Genomic DNA, 20,497 nt, shown 5'->3' on the forward strand with positions numbered 1-20,497 from the left:
TTGCCAATTTCGTTAAAAAAAACAAAAAAACACCTGAACCCTTCAAATGTAATTAAATACAATGCCCCCACCCTCCCGACCCTCCCAAAAGACTCGCCAAAAGTCCCTGGTGGTCCAGCAGAGGTCCTGGGAGCGATCTCTTGCTCTCGGGCTGTCGGCTGCCAGTAATCAAAATGGCACCGGTGGCCCTTTGCCCTTCCATGTGATAGGGGCCAGCCAATGGTACAAGGTAAGGGCAAAGGGCCACCGGCGCCATTTTGATTACTGGCAGCTGATGGCCCGAGAGCTGGAGATCGCTCCCGGGATATTGGGTGAGTCTTGGGGGAGTTGGGAGGGTGGGGGAGGTTTGTATTTAATTAAATTTGAAGGGTTCAGTTGTTTGTTTTTTTAACGAAATTGGCAATGAAAAAAATAATTTCTGATCCAGGGGTGGATCGAAATGGCCCACCCCTGAATCAAAATTTGAAGGGTTGGGGCGGGTTTGGGTTTTTTTTTCTAGGAAAACCATACGAAATTTCATGTTTTCGTTTTGTTTTTTTTACTTCCCAAAATGCAACGAAATAGGAAATATCGTCTTTATTTCCTATTTCATTGCAAACGGCTGCACATCTCTATTGTTCAGTGCACTAGTCTGAAGAGGAAAATATAGTATATTAAAATTGTATTATAGTGCATTCTCTCTGTGTGCTGTTCAACCTTACACACAGAGGGCCGGATTTTAAAAGCCCTGCATGAGTAAATCCGGCCGGATTTACGTGCGCAGGGCACTCGTGCGCCTATTTTGCATAGGCCGCCGGTGCGCGCAGAGCCCCGGGACGCTCGTAAGTCCCGGGGCTTCGTAAAAGGGGCAGGGAGGGGCGTGTCTGGGGTGTGTCCGGGGTCAAGGGTGGTTCGGGGCGGGGCCTTGGGCGTGGCACCGCCCCGGGGGCATGGTCGAGGCCTCCGGAGCAGCCCCCGGGTCTGGTGATGGTGCGCCATTTGCTCACGCAAATTTATAAAATCTACCCCAGAGTGATCATTCAGTTTAGTCATCAGTGTCCCACACATTCACATGACTGAAAATAATAAAGATTAAAACATCTTTTGTCCAGTCCATCATTTAAACCCCAGTAAGTAAGATACAGCACCTGATAAAATCACATCATGATAGGCAAAGATAGAGGCTATGGGAAGCCCACATTTGGAAAAGGATTCTTTTAGAAGACAGCGGTGAGTCCCCCAACCAAAAAAAGAGAGATTTTTTAAAATGCAAAATATTAGCAGGAGAGACAGGCAAGTCAACTTCAAGCCACAAGAAATTGCAATTTGGGGAGGAGGATATTCCAGCATCAGCTGTATTTCAGCCAGACCCTATTATATCAAAACCTGGTTGATAGTGATATTTGAATATTAGTTATATGATAAGCATATTTCTGAAGCGTTTGTTATGCTTTCTTATTGCTGTTTTTTATTGTTATCTTAAGCGTTTGTTATGCTTTCTTATTGCTGTTTTTTATTGTTATCTTACTCTAATTCTCACCCCAGTTATATGACCCTTGTTGTAATGTAACTTTTGATCTCTTTACACTTGTTTATGTTCCGTTTTTTGTTCCCACCCCCTTGTTATATGTAAACCGGCATGATGTGGTTTCTAATCACGAATGCCGGTATAGAAAAACTCTAAATAAATAAATAAATAAATAAATAAATATCAGAGGAGAAGGAAAGGACAGGCAGCAGCCATAGGATACAGCCACTACCAGTGCCTGTGGATGCTGAAATGCAAGTGGTAAAATCTAAAGCACTGACAGCATAATCAACTATTGGAGCAGCACAGGCTCTAAAAGCAGTTTTGTCATCCTCTTCCTCTGAATCAGAGTTTGAAGAATCTCCCTTTAAAGAATTTCCTGAATCAGAGATGGGAGAGCTGTTAGCTACAGACCCTGAATTAGGAGGATTAATAAGTACTGTTTTAGCCTTTTCACTTCGGTGATGGAGGAGAGAGAGGCAGGAGTTGATGTTGGTGAGGGAGAGCAGGCTATACTGACAGTGCAGGAACTGAGGATGAATGAATCCTCTGCTGCAGTTCCTCAGGCTCCATATGAGACCACCTCCACCTCACTGCCAGCAGCGTCATCCACACCAAAGGATGCAGACAGAAGCAAGGGATCACAAAAGAAATCTGTGATCTGGAGCCATTTTCAAATGAGGGAGGAACCACTCTTTGCGCGTTGTAACTATTGTGCAAAGGACTTCAGCCGAGGGAGGCAAGTGGGCCATTTAAGTAATTCTGGGATGGAGCATCACCTGAAGAAGCAGCATCCCCTTCATTATGCACCTGTGGACGGTGGTAGAAGCAAAGCAGAGGATAGTCAGGACACTATTTGAAAAGATGGCAAGTGTTCCACAGGCTGCTTCCAAGCCTTCAGCTTCTTCTACCAGTCAGGTGGCAGGTCAGCAGCAGCAGCAGACCCCAGCTATACCTAGGGAGTGACAGTCCACAATGGGTGAAATGGGATTGTGTTTGGTGGCACTGTCACAGGGAAAGAGGAGGCAGCATCCAAAGTGGTGACTAGGACTATTGTTGAGATGATCGTTTTAAACAACCCGGCCCTGCAGGTACTGGAAAACAAGGGTCTCAGGCGGTTACTTCACCTGTTAGCACCAAGCTTAAAAAGTGCCCTCCAGGACCACTTTCAGCAGAAAGGTCATCCCCAGTTTGTACAAGCGGTGTTGTAGTTGATTCAGGTGCTGCTGGCAAAGTCACAGGGGAGCAGTGTTGCAATTCACTAGCAACATGTGGACTTCCACAAACGCCTCACACTCCTTCCTCTCTCTGAGGGCACACTGGTGGGACCTGGCTGAGGTAGGGGCAGGCAGCAGATCCATAGTGGATGGAGTAAGAGGGTGCAGATGGACTTTGCTGCACACTCAACTGTTGGACAGGGCCCACACCTCGGCAAATATTTTTGCAGCCATTCGAGGAATGCTGGAGGCAGGGCCAGTGCAAGGATATTGGGCGCCCTAGGCGACCCTGGCGCTGCTGCCCACCCCCCCCCCGGTTGCACCCCCCTCCCGGGTCACGCCCCCTCCCTGGTCGCACCTCGTACCTGTTTCGGCACTGACTGTGTGCTTCTCAGGGTGCTGAGCTGTAGGGGGTGCCGAACAGCAACCACGTGGTACTGCAAGTGGGGCCTATCCCTCTTGCGGCAAAGAGAAATAGAAACAGTCGGCGCCAAAACAGGTGGGGGGGAGGGGGGGCATGACATGACACTGTGTGCTTCTCAGGGCCACGAGCAGCCCTGAGAAGCACACAGTCTCTATTTCTGTTTGCCGCGAGTGGAATAGGCCCCGCTTGCGGCACCACGTGGCTGCTCTTCGGTGCCCCCTACGGCTCGGTGCCCTAGGCAACCGTTGAAGTTCGCCTAATGGACGCGCCGGCCCTGGCTGGAGGGCTAGCAACTGGATTAGAGAGCAAGAAGTATAAATTCAGGGTAATAAAGGCATTATACAACGCGGGATATTAGGGTGTACAATGCTTCGCTCACACCCTGCACCTAGGAGAGAGGCGTACCTAAAGTATTTGGTATCTGGGATGGATACCTCCTTTGGCACCCCCGAAATGTATAACATACACATAAAAATATGTTTGGAAGTACATTTTTAACCTTCACTTTTTATTAAACTCCAACAAGATAAAAACACCACAAGAAAGTAGTATACAATCCAAGCAGAAAAACAAGATGTTGAAATCTAATCTGTACAATGTAATGCCCTGACTGGAAGGCGCAGGGATTTAATTTTGAAATCCTTATGTGTACTTTTATACATACATGATATGCATCTGTTTCAAATCAAAATAAGTGATAGAAAGTAGCCACATTCCCCTGACAGCCTGAATTTTCAAAGAGAAATCCACAGAGAGTTTACCTTTGAAATTTGCTTTCAGGCCTGCAGGTAAAATGTATGTTAAAAACTGCCCCCACCACCCAACATTTTAGTTATCATGGAATGAAAATGGATTATTCATTTCTAGTATTGTTTTCCTTGCTCAAAACAACATTAAGTAGGGTCACTACCTTACCCCAGGCCCACCGCACAGGCTGGGCAGTCCTGGTTTTGCTCCATTGCATGCATGGATTTGTAGTTCTGTTTTCTTGGGGGGAATCAAGGGGAAATTCTGAACTATAAATCCAGGCATGAAATGGGGCAAAACTAGGACTGGATTGGCCTGTTTAGTAGACCCAGGATGAGGTGCTGATTCTTGTCATTGGACAATGGACTGACATCTTTCTGATGATGCTGTGACTGGGGGAAACACAAACTGAGCTGTGCAATACATTTTCAAGTCGAACTGTGAGCATGCAAAAGTAACTAAACTAAGCCACACAGCACAGAACTCAGACATCTCCTGTTCACAATGTGACCTTTAGCATTGAACGCAGTAAATTTGGGAGGCTTTATTTTAAAAACATGACATAATGGCCACCGAGAAATGGTCACCTTGGGTGATATAACAATTAGTCTGCCTGTTCATACATCTATACATTTTCTGTTAATAGCAGCGCCACATTAATATGGGATTATTTTATCTATAATCTCTAGTGTTGCTTTTATAATTTAGTCTTGTAGCTTTAATCAGTGTCAACTTGAGTCACAAGGGGCCTACCCAGTGAGCAATCAGTTCATTAGGGATCAGGCAGGCCCTTGGTAAAACTTAAGAAAAGGTAAGAAACTGTGCAATCAAATATATTTCCTCATTTCAGATAAAAGCTTTAGAAAAACGCTGAGCAGAATTCACTGTATCCTTTAAGTTATCTTTGACTTTATGCAGAAGAGGCCTGCTGGGTCAGGGGCCCTCAGGGTGTCTTCCCCATTCTGAATGAGCCAGCCAAGTCTGGATTTAGCATTGTGTGTACGTGGTAACAGAAGTGAGAAGGGTAAACTGGGGCTGGGAAGGACTGCACATGGGATCGGATTATTAGTGGGAATTTGAACCTATTGAGTATTAACTGCATGCAGATCAGCATGTACCCCGCAGCAACATAAGGTGGAGTGGTTGCAAATAAATATCCAGCTCCTGTCCCTGTTTTTACTTATGCAAGATTTTGACTCTTGAAGCAGCAGTATTACCCAAGGTCTTCAAATTTCCCAGTTTCTTTGCTGTATTGAGTTTTTAAGACGTATCCTTCTGTTTCCTTTTAATTAATTCTTTTTTTTAATGTAGTATATTTTATATTTTTACACTTAAAAGATAATATGGTTTGCATCTTTTGTTAAGGTCAAATTTTCTGTTTTTGGGTTTTTTTTTAAATCCCCCCTCCCCTCAGCAGTTTTGTGATGCCTTGAAACTTTGCAGGTGACAATGCCATGGCCTGCCTCGGGTTTTAGATTCTGAATTAAGGTCAGCACAGCAGCACTGCCGCTAATAAAAAGGTTAAAGGAAAGGGGGAGGGGGAGGGGGAGCCGCGGGCTTCCGAGGAGAGGTTGGGGTGGTGAGAGCAGCGTCTGGTGCCGTTCCTTTTCATTTTGCCTCCCACCCGTTGACTTCCCTAGAGCCAGTGAGAGAGAGAGAGACGAACATGGAAGGAACACCCATTACACTGACTCACCATCAAAATCTCCGGTTGGCGGCTGCCTGCAGCATCCTATCCAAATCAGGACTCGGAGTCGGCTTCGCAGCATCAGCCTCGAAGGAGATTGAGCCAGCAAGGAATCTAAATGGAACCGGGAACCAAAGCAAGTACAGCTGAATTGTATGCCTCCAACTCAGTGCATGCTTTGTTTTTCCTTCTGTGGCTGTGCCAACAGGTGCATTTCACAGTGGTTGATTGGTCGCTGGCACCCCCCTCCTTGTCGTCATCTGGGGCGGACCGCCTCTGACCTAGGGTCCATGGCTCCAGAGCATACATACCTGCATGGCTCACTAGAGAAGTATAGAAAATAGCTGGGCACTTTCATAGAAGTGTGAAGGTGGGGGACATTCTCCGTGAAAAAGCAGAAGGAACTAGAGATACCTTACAAGCATCTGATTCAAGATGTGGGCACCTGCTGGAATTCTACTTACATGATACTGCAAAGGCTAGTGGAGCAGCAGACACTCCTGCATGATCTGTCTATGGAAATGGAGATAAGGCGTGCAGGTTCCTCTAGGGCACCTGACTGGTCAGTCATGAGACAGCTTGTGAGAATCCTGCAGCCCTTTAAGGATGCAACAAAGGAGATGAGTTCCACAGTGCCACCTTAGGAGATGTCATCCCCATAGTAAACATCCTGTTAGAAAAATTGGAGAGTTTTCAACAGGAAGAGGGAATGAGAGCTGAAGTACTGTGCTGTTTGGCATTTTAGGAAAAGCAGGTGAAAGAGAGACTAGGACCTTTGACCAGAAACCCCACATATATGCTTGCTACATTATGTGATTCATGTGTGAAAAGGAGACTCACAATGGAAGCCAAATATCTGACACATATGAAAAGCATGCTGACAGATGAGGTCTGTCAACTAGAGCACAGGAGGAAATATCATCTTTGGCCGGGTCAGTAGTGCATGTCAGAGCAGCACTCTGTCATCGCCACCTAGCACTCCCTCCTCCACAGTAAAATGGAAAGAATCCTCACTTCTATCCCAGGCGATTGCAGAAGAAGCTGTGAAAAAACACACATGTCCATTATGAGCAAAGGAGATGGCAGCTCATATCTCAGTGACACATAAAGCCCATCAAGGATTTAGACAGATATGTGCTGGCATATTGGTCCCACAAGTCCAGCACCTGGCCAGACCTAGCAAGAGTGGCTCAGTGCTATCTCTTTTGTCCAACAATGAGTGTCCCCAGTGAAAGAGTGTTTTCGATAACAGGGGATATCATCAGCTATTATTGCTCCAGGCTGTCAATACCTTTGATGGAAAAGCTAGTGTTCCTGAAAATTAATCAACCTTTGCTTGGGTATTCAGATTTATGATGCGAGTGGCAAGACGAATGAAAGGAATTTGAAGGTCCTAAAGCCGCTCTGCCTGTCTGCCTGCTATACCTCAAATACCCTACACAACTACCAACCTCGTTCACTTGTGTCAAAGATCCTCAACCACTGTTATATAAGGGAACCCCCTGATGTGCGGTCTTGTGCGGTCGCTATCTTTAGGATAACCACTCTGTGGTGTCCCATTTTGTAGTTCCCGATTTTATTCTTTATTAGCTTAAATCAACATATTATTTTTTGTTTTTTTATTTTTTTATTTTAGCTTTTTTTGTGCTTCATTTCTACTCCCCGGCTGTTTGTCCGACCCGCCTGGGACTTTCCCACTTCACTGAACAGGTATTCATAAATTCTACCTGTCATCATTTAATTGTTACCGCTCCTGTGGGGTCGGACCCAGTGGGTCGGACCAACAGCCGGGGAGTAGAAAAGAAGTACAAAGAAAGCTAAAATAATAAAAAAAAACAAAAAATAATATGTTGATTTAAGCAAATAAAGAATAAAATCAGGAGCTACAAAGTGGGACAGCCACAGAGTGGTTGCCCTAAAGATAGCGACCGCACAAGACCACGCATCAGGGGGTTCCCTTATACAACGGTGGTTGAGGATACCTCAAATACCAGCAATGGGGCCTACAATACATCCAGCATCCAGCAACATCCACATCTAATGACTGACTGCATCTGCCTGTTGTGTCCCCACCACTGCCAGTTGGGTCCTACTTCCACAATCATACTGCTGCTGCCACCTCCCAGGCCTGAAAGCACCACCCCAAAAGCTGAGTCCTGCTATATCTCCAACAATGTCAGTTGGCCACATATCTGCAATCACACTGCTGCTGGTGCCACCCAGGCTTGAAATGCTAGATCGAGGGCTGCACCACTCTGAAAGATGAGTCCTGGTGTGTCCCCAAAGCCATCAGTTGGGATACACATCAACAATCACACTGCTGCTGCTGCACAGACCTGAGATGCCAGATTGAGGGATGCACCACCCCGAAAGCTGAATCCTTCTGTATCCCCAACACCATCAGTTGTGTCACACTTCTGCAATCAGACTTCTGCAGCCACCCTGGCCCAAGATGCCAGATCTTTACCACCCCAAAAGCTGAGTCCCACTGTGTCCCCAACACTGTCAGTTAGGTGACACTTCTGCAATCACACTGCTGCTACCACCCAGGCTCGAGATAGCAGATCGAGGGCTGCACCATCCTGAAAGCTGAATCCTACTGTGTCCCCAACACTGTCACTTGGGTCGCATATCCACAATCACATCCTGCTGCTGCTGCCCAGGCCTGAGATGCCAGATTTGGGGCTGCACCACCCCGAAAACTGAGTCTTGTTGTGTCCTCAACACCATCACTTGGGTCACACATCCTGCTTCCTCCGGCCATCTCTCCAAAAATATCATTGGGGCCCACATGCACTGACAACCTCTGCCTGGCTAGCCCTTAGCAACATCACAAGTGCCAACATGCATTGAAACCCTCTGCCTGCCTAGCCATTAGCAACATCACTGGGGCCTAACATGCACTGACAACTTCTGCCTGTCTTGTCCTTAGCAACAATAAAGGGGCTAACATGCACTGACACTTTCTGATGCCTTGCCTTGTATTCCATCACTGTGATCTGACCAATCCTGCTACCTCCTGACTGGTACCCATCAACAAAACTGGGGCCTATCACAGCCTCCTGCCTCCTGAATTTTCCCTTTCAAGACAATTGTGTTATGTCACACTCTGCTGCTTCCTGACTTTTCCCCATCAACAAAACTGGGGCCTGTTACACCCTGCTAACTCCTGATTTGTCCCCATCAACAAAACTGGGGACAGTCATACTCTGCTGCCTCTTATCATGTCCCTAATGTCAACCCTGGTATCTGTCGAATCTTGCTGCCTCTTTTGTTTTTTTTAATATTCTGTTTTTTACACTTCAAAGCAGATTACATTCAGGTACTGTAGGTATTTCCCTATCCCCAAAAGGCTTATGATCTAAGCTTGTACCTGAGGCAATGGAGAGTAGAGCAACTTTCCCACAGTCACAAAGAGCAAAAGTGGGACTTGAATGCTGGTCTCCAGGTTCATAGCCTGCTGCTCTAACCACCAGGCTACTCCTCCACTCAAGTAACATCCCCAAACTCAACACTGGGGTTTCACTTTGCCTGCTTTTCCTTATATGTCTCCAATAATAACACTGAGGCTTCCATCCTAGTTTCTTTTTATACATTCTCAGTATCACCACTGGGGATTCACTCCTCCTGCTTCCTCCTTACATGGCCTCAACAACACTGGAGCCTCAAGTCTCCTGCTTCCACCTTACACGTTCTTAACAACAGTGGAACCTGACCCAGCCTGCTTCCTCTTTGCATGTCCTCAATACCAACACTGGGGCTTCACTCCTCCTGCTTCTTCCTTACATATCACCAACAGCAACACTGAGGTTTAATTCCTCCTGCTTCCTCCTTATACATCCTCAACAACAATGGGGTTTCATTTCTCCTGCTTCCTCTGTACATGTTCTCAACAACAGTGGGACCTGACTTAGCTTGTTTCCTCCTTACATGTCCTCAATACCAACACTGGGGCTTCACTCCTCCTGCTTCTTCCTTACATATCACCAACAGCAACACTGGGGTTTAATTCCTCCTGCTTCCTCCTTACACATCCTCAACAACAATGGGGTTTCATTTCTCCTGCTTCCTCTGTACATGTTCTCAACAACAGTGGGACCTGACTTAGCTTGTTTCCTCCTTACATGTGCTCAACAACAGCACTGGGACTTCACTCCTCCTCCTTACACATCACCAACAACAGCACTGGGACTTCACTCCTCCTGCTTCCTCCTTACACTTTCCCAACAACACTGAAGCTTCATGTTTCCTGCTTCCAACTTACATGTCTACAACAACAACAGTACTGGGGCTTCAATCCTCCTGTTCCCTCCTTAATGTCCCCAACAACATTACTGGGGCTTCAGTCCTCCTGCTTCCTCCATACACATCCCCAACAACAATACTGGGGCTTCATTCCTCCTACTTCTTTCTTTAACATCCTCAACAATAACAGTGGGACTTGACTCAGCCTGCTTTCTCCTTACACATCCTCAACAACAACACTGGGACTCCACTCCTCCTGATTCCTCCCTTACACATTCCCAACAAGAACAGTGAGGCTTCACTCCTCCTGCTTCCTCCTTATATCCCGAACAACAACACTGGTTCCTGACACTACAGGGCTCTGGCAGCACATCCATCAGCAGCCTTCCACTGTTATGTCCCAACTCCAATAATACAAGTGTCTGGCAGCGCATCCAGAAACAACCTTCCACCACCATACCCCAATACTACCACAGGGTTTTTTCCATTCCTGATTCAGTCTGCCGTCTTCCAAGCACCAATGCCTGGACTTAAATCTATTGACTTTTTATATCTGCTTACCTCCAAGCACCAGGTCATGACTCTACTGAGTTTCTCTGCCTGCAAAATCTCAATCACCACAGCCAGTCATGACTCCACTGAGTACCTCTACCTACATAACCTCAAGCACCAGAACTGCATCATGAATCCACTATATTTCTCTGCCTGCATATCCTCTAGCACCACAGCTGTGTCATGATTCCACTAAGTTGCCCTGCATGCATCCCCTCAAGTACCACAGCCTGGTCATGACTTCACTGAGTTCCTGTGCCTGCATACCTCCAAGCACCACATATGGGTCATCACTCCACAGAGTTCCTCTGCCTCTTTTTCCCCAAATGCCGTATCTGAAGCATGGCTTTACTGAGTTTGTCTGCCTCCTTTTCCCCAAATGCTACCACTGAGTCATGAATTTACTGAGTTCATCTGCCTCCTTTTCCCCAAATGCCACATCTGAGACATGAATTTACTGAGATCATCTGCCTCCTTTTCCCCAAATGCTGCCACTGTGGCTTGAATTTACTGAGTTCATCTGCCTCCTTTTCCCCAAATGCTACCACTAAGGCATGACTCCACAGTGTTCTTCTGCTTCCTTTTCCCCAAACGTCACCACTAAGGCATGACTCCTCATAATTCTTCTGCTTCCTTTTCCCCAAACGTCACCACTAAGGCATGACTCCAGAGTTCCTTTGCTTCCTTTTCCCCAAATGCAACCACTGAGGAGTGACTCCATAGAGTTCCTCTGCCTCCTTTTCCCCAAATGCTACCACCAAGGCATGACTCAGTGGTAGCATTTTCTTTAACGTGCAGTGATCTTATTCTATGCATTGAGTAATCTCTCCATTCTCTGGTCAGTCTAACTTCAGTGATTTTAACTCAAAAGAGTTATGTACTCCTCTTGACTTTGGGAGGCAGCCTCAGCTATCCCAGATTAGTCAGAATTCCAAAGTCTCACTTCTCCAACCAATCTCTCTTTTGCCAGGCTTTCAATATTTCTAAGGTTTAAGGTTTAAGGTTTATTTATTTTTATGCCGTCATATCTGTAAAACCATCATAACTGTGAATAATCAATTAAGGCATGAAAATACAATAATAATAATAATCAATTCCTAAAACAGTTAATAACAATAAGATAATAAATGAAGCATCATAAAAAAACATCATGTGAACTTAAAATTAAACATTAAAATTAATAAAGTAAAAGAGGAATAAAAGAAGTAGTAAAATACAAAGTGAAAATGTGCTACGTTAAACTGATTTTTCCTGTCGTTGTGATTTGTAAGCACATTTAAATAACCAGGTTTTAAGTTCTGCTTTAAATTTTTTAATATCAGCTTGTAATCTTATTTCTTCAGGCAGAGTGTTCCATTGTTTTGGGTCTGCTACAGAAATTGCTCGTTCACGAATTTGACTAAGTTTGGCCGATCTGATTGTTGGTACTGTTAGCAGTCCTTTATTGACTGACCGTAGGTTTCTCTGCGGGACGTGTAAACGTACCGTTGTGTTCAACCATTCAGTATTTGAGCCATAGACTTTATTATGAATAATGCATGCAGTTTTGTACTGTATACAATAGATAACTATGCTGTAACTATACCAGTGTTACAGCAGTTCAATTATTTTCATTCGATTCTGGTTCTCTTTACCATGCCAGGAAACCTTATTAATAACTATGCACATTCACCCTTCACTCTCACGCCTAATGTGTATACACTGTTCTTTCTCTACTTACTAGGCCTGAGAGCTGAGCACACTAACAGTGTTCCTGCTCTGTTAAATTTTTGTAAATTATTTTAAATATGTAAGTAAAAAGGTCCACATCTCAAAGCCAAACTGAAGAAACAATCACGTTCAAGCAGCAGCATTGTATGAATTATTGGAAAGGCTGCTCACTCTGTAAAAATGTCGCTAGCAGTAACTTTGTTATGGGTTTAACTGTTGCTTAGTTTTGATTTTTAATATTACTACTCTTAACATAAGGCTTGGGGTAACCTGTATGGAGCAGCAGTTACTACCATAAGGAGCTTGCTGGGCAGACTGGATGGACCAGTTTGATCGTTTTCTGCTGTCATACTATGTTACTATGTGAAAAATATCTTCAGCTCCAATTGTAGTGAAGACATCCTGTCCCATAGAATCTCAAAGCATTCCATGCCACCATGCTCCAATGAGGGCTACGTTTTGGAACTTGCTACTTCCAGCTTCAGGAAAACTAAACAATAAATATTTCATGACTATATATTTCAGCAAGTGTAATGAAACGTAATTAATGTCCGTGTTTCAATGAGGCTTGTGAGCAGCCAACTACGGCTCACTTAATATATCCCATGTGGTGCTTACAGAATCTCGCATTACTAGCACAGATCCAGTATGTTAAAAAAGACCTGCAATCGATCAAACAGCAACATTATTGAACTAACTCCAATATGTATGAAAAATATTGAAAAAATGTTGATTCGATAAAAACATCTATAAAAAAAAAATCGATAATATGAGCAACATATATGAACAATCACCGATATGTATAGACTCGTAAATCTGTCACATTAGACCAAGTACAATCTTGAGGGTGTACATCGAACATTGTTCGTTCATGTTTAGTAACGCTTCTCTACCATTGGACTTTATTTGGTGATCAACTGTTTAAATTAGTCCATATGCTATATGAACGTTATATATCATAGCCTCCAATAAGCTTTCCTTGAGCCTTGTTACTGACATTCTTTCTATTAAAGGATTTTTGGCATTATTATACATTTCCTGAAGTGCTCTTGATACTCTATAAGCTGCTGTGCTTCAACCTCTGTAAAGCTAGGCCTGCCTAATTGTTGTTTGCTAGTAAATCCATGTCCAGGTTACCAAGATTACAGATTCAGAATTTCATCTGTGCTGCTGTGCCGGAACTAGTTTCTTCCATTAGGGAAAACCTGGACCTGATGTAATGGATCCACCTTGATAAAAAATAAAACCAACAACTCTGAAACCCAAAAATACTTAAAATGGGTCTCTCAGGTGACAAAAAAGCATGCCCCACATGCATCAACTCCAATCTGGGATGACATGGGCATCCACATGACCCACACATTGCCCACTGGCACTGATGCCCACCTCTTAAATTTAACTCCTGAACAAAGGTCTCCAGGTCCTCCCCTGGTGGCCGTATTCAAAATTCCATGGAAACTGAAAGCATTTATGGGTTTTTAACCCAAAATTTCCAGGGCCTCCAATGGGTCAATTTTAATTTCAAAAAGGCACTTTTTGGGTTAAGCAGGGGCATTCCCAGCACCAGGGTCTCTCCATCTGACCCCTATCTCAATTTTATACATTTTTGTTTACTTTCTTATTTTTACTTACTTTTGTGGTCCATGTCTTGGATCCATGGATGCCCACTGACATCATTATGACGTCAGTGGAATTGTGGCCCGCACTTGATCACTATGCTGGGGGTTTACCGGGGCTCCTGATGCTTCCTGCAGCTCTCCTTTTTTAAAACCACAGTGATGCTTTTTATTTTTACTCATCACCGTAGCCATGTTTGCAGCGGAAGGACCAACAGTGACAGTGACTTCATGCCCAGCTGTTTACTTTGGCCCTGCCCCCACCCCCCAGGAGCAGATAGTGACTTTCCTCAGTGATAGGATTCTCTTCATTCCTGTGGCACTTTGAATTTGCTGCTCACAGCTGCTGGCATGTTTTCCTTGGTGTTTTCCTTGGTGCCACGGAGCTTCCCAATCTCAGCCAGACCCTGCCAATCAGCTCTCTGACTGTGGCTGTCAGCTGCTGCTGGTTGTTCCTCAACAAGGCTTCCTCCTCCCCACAGGCCTCAGGACCTGCCGCACAACCAGCAGCCTATTCCAGTCCCAGACATCCAGTTTCTTTGCTGGAAACAAAATAAACATTACAAAATGAAATTCAAGAGGAAAAATCCCCCAAAAAGAAATGAAAAACAAATTGAAATTTTCCCCTTTTCCCACCTCTAGTGTTAAGTCAATCAGAGCTGTTCTTTATATTTGTGGTCTCACTTTCTTCCATCCAAGTTCTGACCCTTGATTCCTCTTTCCACCCCACAATGATCTTAATGAGTTATAAAGGGTCAATACAAATTGTGCAGCCAAGATGTGCATTTAAGCAGGGCTGGAGCTAGCTTCTGCATCGCCCTGTGCATAGAGTCCCTGTTGTTGATCTTCACCTTGAAGAATCTGTTGTCGAGGAAGGATTCGAACCAGCTGAGCGCTACTCCCTTAACACCTATATCTTCCAGACGCTCTAATAAGATTGTATGTTTCACAGTGTGAAAGGCCGCAGATAAATCGAGAAGCGCTAGGAGATAAGGTTGTTTTCTTTCCAGGTTAAGGAGGATGGTGTCCGAAAGGGAAGATAGGAGGGATTCTGTGTTTAGAGTTTTGCGGAAGCCAAACTGAGATGGGTAGAGAAAATTGTTGTCCTCCAAGTATTCAGACAGTTGTTTGTTTACTATTTTTTCCATAATTTTGGCGATCAGAGGGAAGTTCGCTATGGGGCGGAAGTTACCTGGGTCCGTAGTTGAAAGGTTGGGTTTTTTTAATAGGGGTTTAAGTATAGCAAGTTTTAGTTGGCCAGGCACCTGCCCTTGGGCCAAAGAGCAATTAATGATATCTGCAATAGGCTTAGAAATGATGTTCGGAATGGAGAGAAGATTGGGAGGTATTGGGTCCGGCGGATGAGAGGAAGGTTTGAGTTCAAGTCAGACAAATGTTCATTCAATGGACATGAAATTAACTTGTAAATATGTTTGCCTTCTGTAAAGAGTTTCTAATGACCACCATTTTCTAGTAAAGAGATCTGTTTGAGAACAAAACTCTTTGTAGTTTGGAATCTTCCTGGAGATAGCTAAAGTGAATTTGTCTGTTCTCATCAGAGTGTAGCTTCCCCATGATGGAGAAGAACCCCCAACACCCTTTCTTGAGATAATGGACAATGGAATTTACATCTATTTCCATTATTTTTAATGTGAAAGAACATTATATAATTCATTAATTTCATGATACAATGGGTTTTAAACATTGTTTTCATAGGCAAAGAATGGGGAAAGTCTCCTTTGAACAAGGGTCAATTTATTATAACAAAAAGGTTCACTTTTTGATTCCATATTTTGACTGGCAATAAGGATAAAAGAATTTGAAAGGCCTAGTTTGAGACTTTTCAACAAATCTGAGACAAGTTCTGCACATTTTTTTTTATTTTTATTAACCCCAAGAGCAAAACACAGCATTGGAGCAGGGAATGGGGGGGGGGGGGGGACCAAAACCATTGTTTGATATATTCCTTATAATATTATTTTAATGTATATATTGCATACTGACAGTGACTCAGTTGCCTGTTATGGTTAGAGTGACCTGACTTGGATTGTCATTTGTTTTGCAGTGTCACATCATAGGCAGCATAGATCAGAATTCCAATTTTCTGGGTCAATGCAGATCTGCCCATCTGGCCTCAGTTCAGATTTTTTAAATTGAGTTGTCTTGGATTCTAATGTGAGTCATTTCAGAATTCTGAATGATCTAGCTGTCCTTCAATGTGAGATGTTTGCATTTTGCCTTACTAATCAGGCTGGGGGATGAGCTGAAAGAATTCTCCTGGACTAAACAGCTCTCCTACCTAATCTGTGACTTCTGGCAGCAATCCAACAGCAGTAAGGCAATGTGAGGATCAAATAACTTGGCTGAAAATTATGCTCTTCTATCTAGCTAAAAGCAGGTGCAGGTTCCCAAACAGCATATCCTTACAACTGAATTGTAAAATAGCTTTCCCAGATGCATGTTTATGACAGGTGAAGAAAACGGTGTGCCTACAATAGCTTTTTGAAAAGTATGCCATCCGCACAAAACAGCAAAATAGAGCTCAGGTATTTTAAGTAGCAGCCCCAAGGGTGTGGGATAACATACTTTGAAAATCCTGATCATTACTGACTGACTGGCCTTTAGAAAGAAGGTACAGGTGTGGATTTGTCCAGAGGTCTAAGCTAATCCTCTTTGTAGGAAATTCTGCACCCCTATTGTATGATTTGATGGTTTCAGGGCATTAATAAGAAATTGTTTTAAGACCTAGGTGTCTAATATAGTCTTTGATATTATGAATTTAATTTTTGGGTTAGGGTATAGCAGTGAGCAGAAAGAATTAGGTTGTTGATATTTCCTGCATATTGTTGTGATTCTGCTTGTGGGCCACCCCCACAAGCGGCCTCTTACGTTTTTCCAGTGGCCCTGCGCGCCGCTGCCGGGTTGTCCGCGGTCCGGTGACCGCCACCGTCAACTTCTGCATGGCGGGCCTTGCCTCCGTGCTTCCTCTCTGCCCAAAGACCGCCATCCCTTCCATGGCCAGGAGGCCACAGACGCCGCCCACCGGAACTCCTCTTCATGGCTTGGGACCGCCGACCATGCCGTCTTCCGACAGGCCTGGAGGCCTGCTCTGCAGCGGCAGGGACGCTGCCTTGCTCTACCTCCCATGTCAACCCTGCTCCTGTGTCCCAGTGGTCCATGGACACCCACGCTGGAGTGTGTAGGGCGCTGGTGGATCTTTTCCATCAGTCGGTGCCGAGGAGTCTTCTCGTCCCTTGTCAGACCTCCACCTTGTTCCTGATGTCCAGATGTCCTTCGTCTCGGCAGCAGAAGCTCTCAGAGGATTCCGTTTCTTATTGTTCCTGCACTGAGTCTCACCTCAGTGCAGGCCCAGAGTCTTCATTTCCTGTGTTCCAGTTCCAAGTCTTCGTCTTGTCGGAGTCTTCATCTTTCTCAACGTTTGAGTCTTCGTCTCCTCATCCTGTGCCAAGATGTCTTTGACCACCCTTGACCTCAGTCCGGCCTGCCACTTCTTGCCATTACCCAGCAGCAGGTCTGAAAGGGCTTGGAGTGGTCAGAGGACCACTCAGAGACCACCATTGCATTGGTGGCCTCATGGAAGCGTGCAGGTCCAGTAGAGGGTCAGGGCCTCCAAATTCCCAGACAAGGACCCGTCTCTCCGCAAGAGCACACACGTCTCATCCCACACTGGGGAGCGCCCCCTAGCACTCCCTTCCATCGCAGTGCAACACATGTCTTTGCTGCTCTGCTTTGTCATTGATAACATCAATGATTAAACAGATTCTGTCATTGATATCTGTGGTTATATAATTCTAGACAATTGGACAAAGATTTGAGGTAAATAGGGTCTATGGTACCCCACCCCAAACCAAACAAAAATGACTCCAGTGGTCATAGATGGCAGATGGACCCCCAACCCCCTAAATCCCTCTATTTCTAAAATGGGGTTTCGATATCCAGTGGTGGGCCCGGAGCATCCCTTAGCTCCAGGCCCATTGACACCATTTTTCAAAATAGTGCTGTCCTGACCTTGCCCTTATTAGATAATAGGGAAAGGTCCTGGGATCAAACCTAGGCCACGAGACTTTGGTCTGATCCCCAGACCTTACCCCATCACATGATAAGGGCAAGGTCAGATTGGTGGCATTTTGAAAAATGTCATCAACAGGCCCAGAGCACCACCTAGCTGTGTCAAGGCCAAGTCATCTGAGCATAAGAACATAAGACATGCTATGCTCAGTCAGACCAAGGTATTCAGGTACAATGGATGATTTTAATGATAGGTTACAAAGTTTTACTAATAGGTCTGAAATTTCATTTCATTTTTTAGTTTCTTCAGATCCGTGGGGTGTATACCATCTGGTCCAGGTGATTTACTACTCTTCAGTTTGTCAATCAGGCCTACCACATCTTCTAGGCTCACCATGATTTGGTTCAGTCTATCTGAATCATTACCCATGAAAACTTTCTCTGATATGGGTATCTCCCCAACATCCTCTTCAGTAAACACTGAAGCAAAAAAAAAATAATTTAATCTTTCTGCGATGGCCTTATCTTCTCTAATTGCCCCTTTATCTCCTCGATCATCTAACAGTCCAACTGACTCCCTCACAGGCTTTCTGCTTCAGATATATTTTAAAAAGCTTTTACTGTGAGTTTTTGCCTCTACGGCCAACTTCTTTTCAAATTCTTTCTTAGCCTGTCTTATCAATGTCTTACATTTAACTTGCCAACATTTATGCATTATCCTATTTTCTTCTGTTGGATCCTTCTTCCAATTTTTGAATGACGATCTTTTGGCTAAAATAGCTTCTTCTACCTCCCCTTTTAACCATGCCGATGATCGTTTTGCCTTCTTTCCACCTTTCCTAATGTGTGGAATACATCTGGACTGTGCTTCTAGGATGGTATTTTTTAACAATGACCACGCCTCTTGCACACTTTTTACCTTTGAAGCTGCTCCTTTCAGTTTTTTTCTAATTATTTTTCTCATTTTCTCAAAGTTTCCCGTTTTGAAAGTTTAGCACGAGAGCCTTGGATTTGCACACTGTTCCTCTTCCAGTCATTAAATCAAATTTGATCATATTATGATCACTATTGCCACGTGGCCCCACCATCGTTACCTCTCTTACCAAGTCCTGTGCTCCACTGAGAATTAGATCTAAAATTGCTCCCTCTCTCGTCGGTTCTTGAACCAGTTGCTCCATAAAGCTATCATTTATTCCATCCAGGAACGTTATCTCTCTAGCGTGACCCGATGATACATTTACCCAGTCAATATTGGGGTAATTCAAGTCTCCCATTATTACTGCACTACCAATTTGTTTAGCTTCCCTAATTTCTCTTAGCATTTCACTGTCCGTCTCAACATCATCAAAGATACCTTGGAGTTATCTTTGCCACTGCCCCTTGCTGTCATACCCCAGGTATAACATCTTGCCAGTCTGTGGAGTTGTTTTGAACCTCTCATGGTGCTTTGGAATCTTGAAGCCACTCTTTGTGCTGCTTGACCCCTTTATCAGTGCCTAACTTGGAGGTTTTTCTACCACCTTTTCTGCTTCATTCTCCCTTCATGCTACCTTAGGCCTGGATTTATCAAAATGCACTAAATATCGCATGTGATAGGAAAAGGGGCATGTTTTATGGTAATAGGCTGTTTATCAGAAAGTGCGCTATCTTAGCGCTTTGTATAGCTATTACCACAGACTGCGATAACTTTTTTGCACTTTGTGGTAAGTACCAGAATTGTTGCAACTCCTACCTACAACCACTGGGGGGGAGAGAAAGAGAGAGAGAGAGAGAGTGAGAGACAGAGTGAGAGAGAGAACCTAGCTATAAGACCCTCATACTAGGTAGGTATTTATACCTCTATAGGAGGCCCACCTAGCTAGTCGAGGTGAGGTTTAGGTATTAGTGTAGGGGTTAGGGGCCACTTTGACATGCAGAGTGTAGGGATGTGAATTGTTTTCCATATCGTCTTAACGATAGAAATCGTGTGGCAGGGCAAGAAAATCGTCTTAGGCACAATTTTTTAGTTAAAAAATCGTTAAAAATCGTTTTTTCCGATTAGTGCGCACTAACTCGAGTTAGTGCGCACTAACTGAAAATGATACAATTTGACACTTTTCAGGTCAGTTAAGGTCAGTTTAGGAATGAATATGTATTCCTATTGGCTGCCCTCTTATTTATTCATGTTACCAAGTTTCCTACTGACAGTATATGGGGGATGGGAAATGGAACAGTTGGTAGCTTGACAAAACAAGTAATGTGATCAGTCAATGTGACTAGAACTTGTGCCCTAACCCTGATACCAGGGGTATTGTGATCTTCCTGCACACAGTGCCCTATCCCTATTAATACCAGGAGTGTTGTGATCTTCCTGCACACAGTGCCCTATTCCTGATACTGGGGGTGTTGTGATCTTCCTGCACACAGTGCCCTATTCCTGATACCGGGGGTGTTGTGATCTTCTTGCACACATCCCGGTATCAGGGATAGGGCACTGCATGCAGGAAGATCACAACACTCCTGGTATTAATAGGGATAGGGCACTGCATGCAGGAAGATCACAACACTCCTGGTATTAATAGGGATAGGGCACTGCATGCAGGAAGATCACAACACCCCTGGTATCAGGGATAGGGCACTGTGTGCAGGAAGATCACAATACCCCGGAGGAGTGAGGGTCAGGCAGCTCCCCCCTGTCTGTGAAGCCAGCCTCTCACTAGTAATGCAGGGAGGGAGCTGTCTCAGACTTCACCATCCTCCCCCCCCCTCACCCACACACCATTC

The sequence above is a fragment of the Rhinatrema bivittatum genome, chromosome 3 (assembly GCF_901001135.1).
Source record: "Rhinatrema bivittatum chromosome 3, aRhiBiv1.1, whole genome shotgun sequence".
NCBI classification, from domain to species: domain Eukaryota; kingdom Metazoa; phylum Chordata; class Amphibia; order Gymnophiona; family Rhinatrematidae; genus Rhinatrema; species Rhinatrema bivittatum.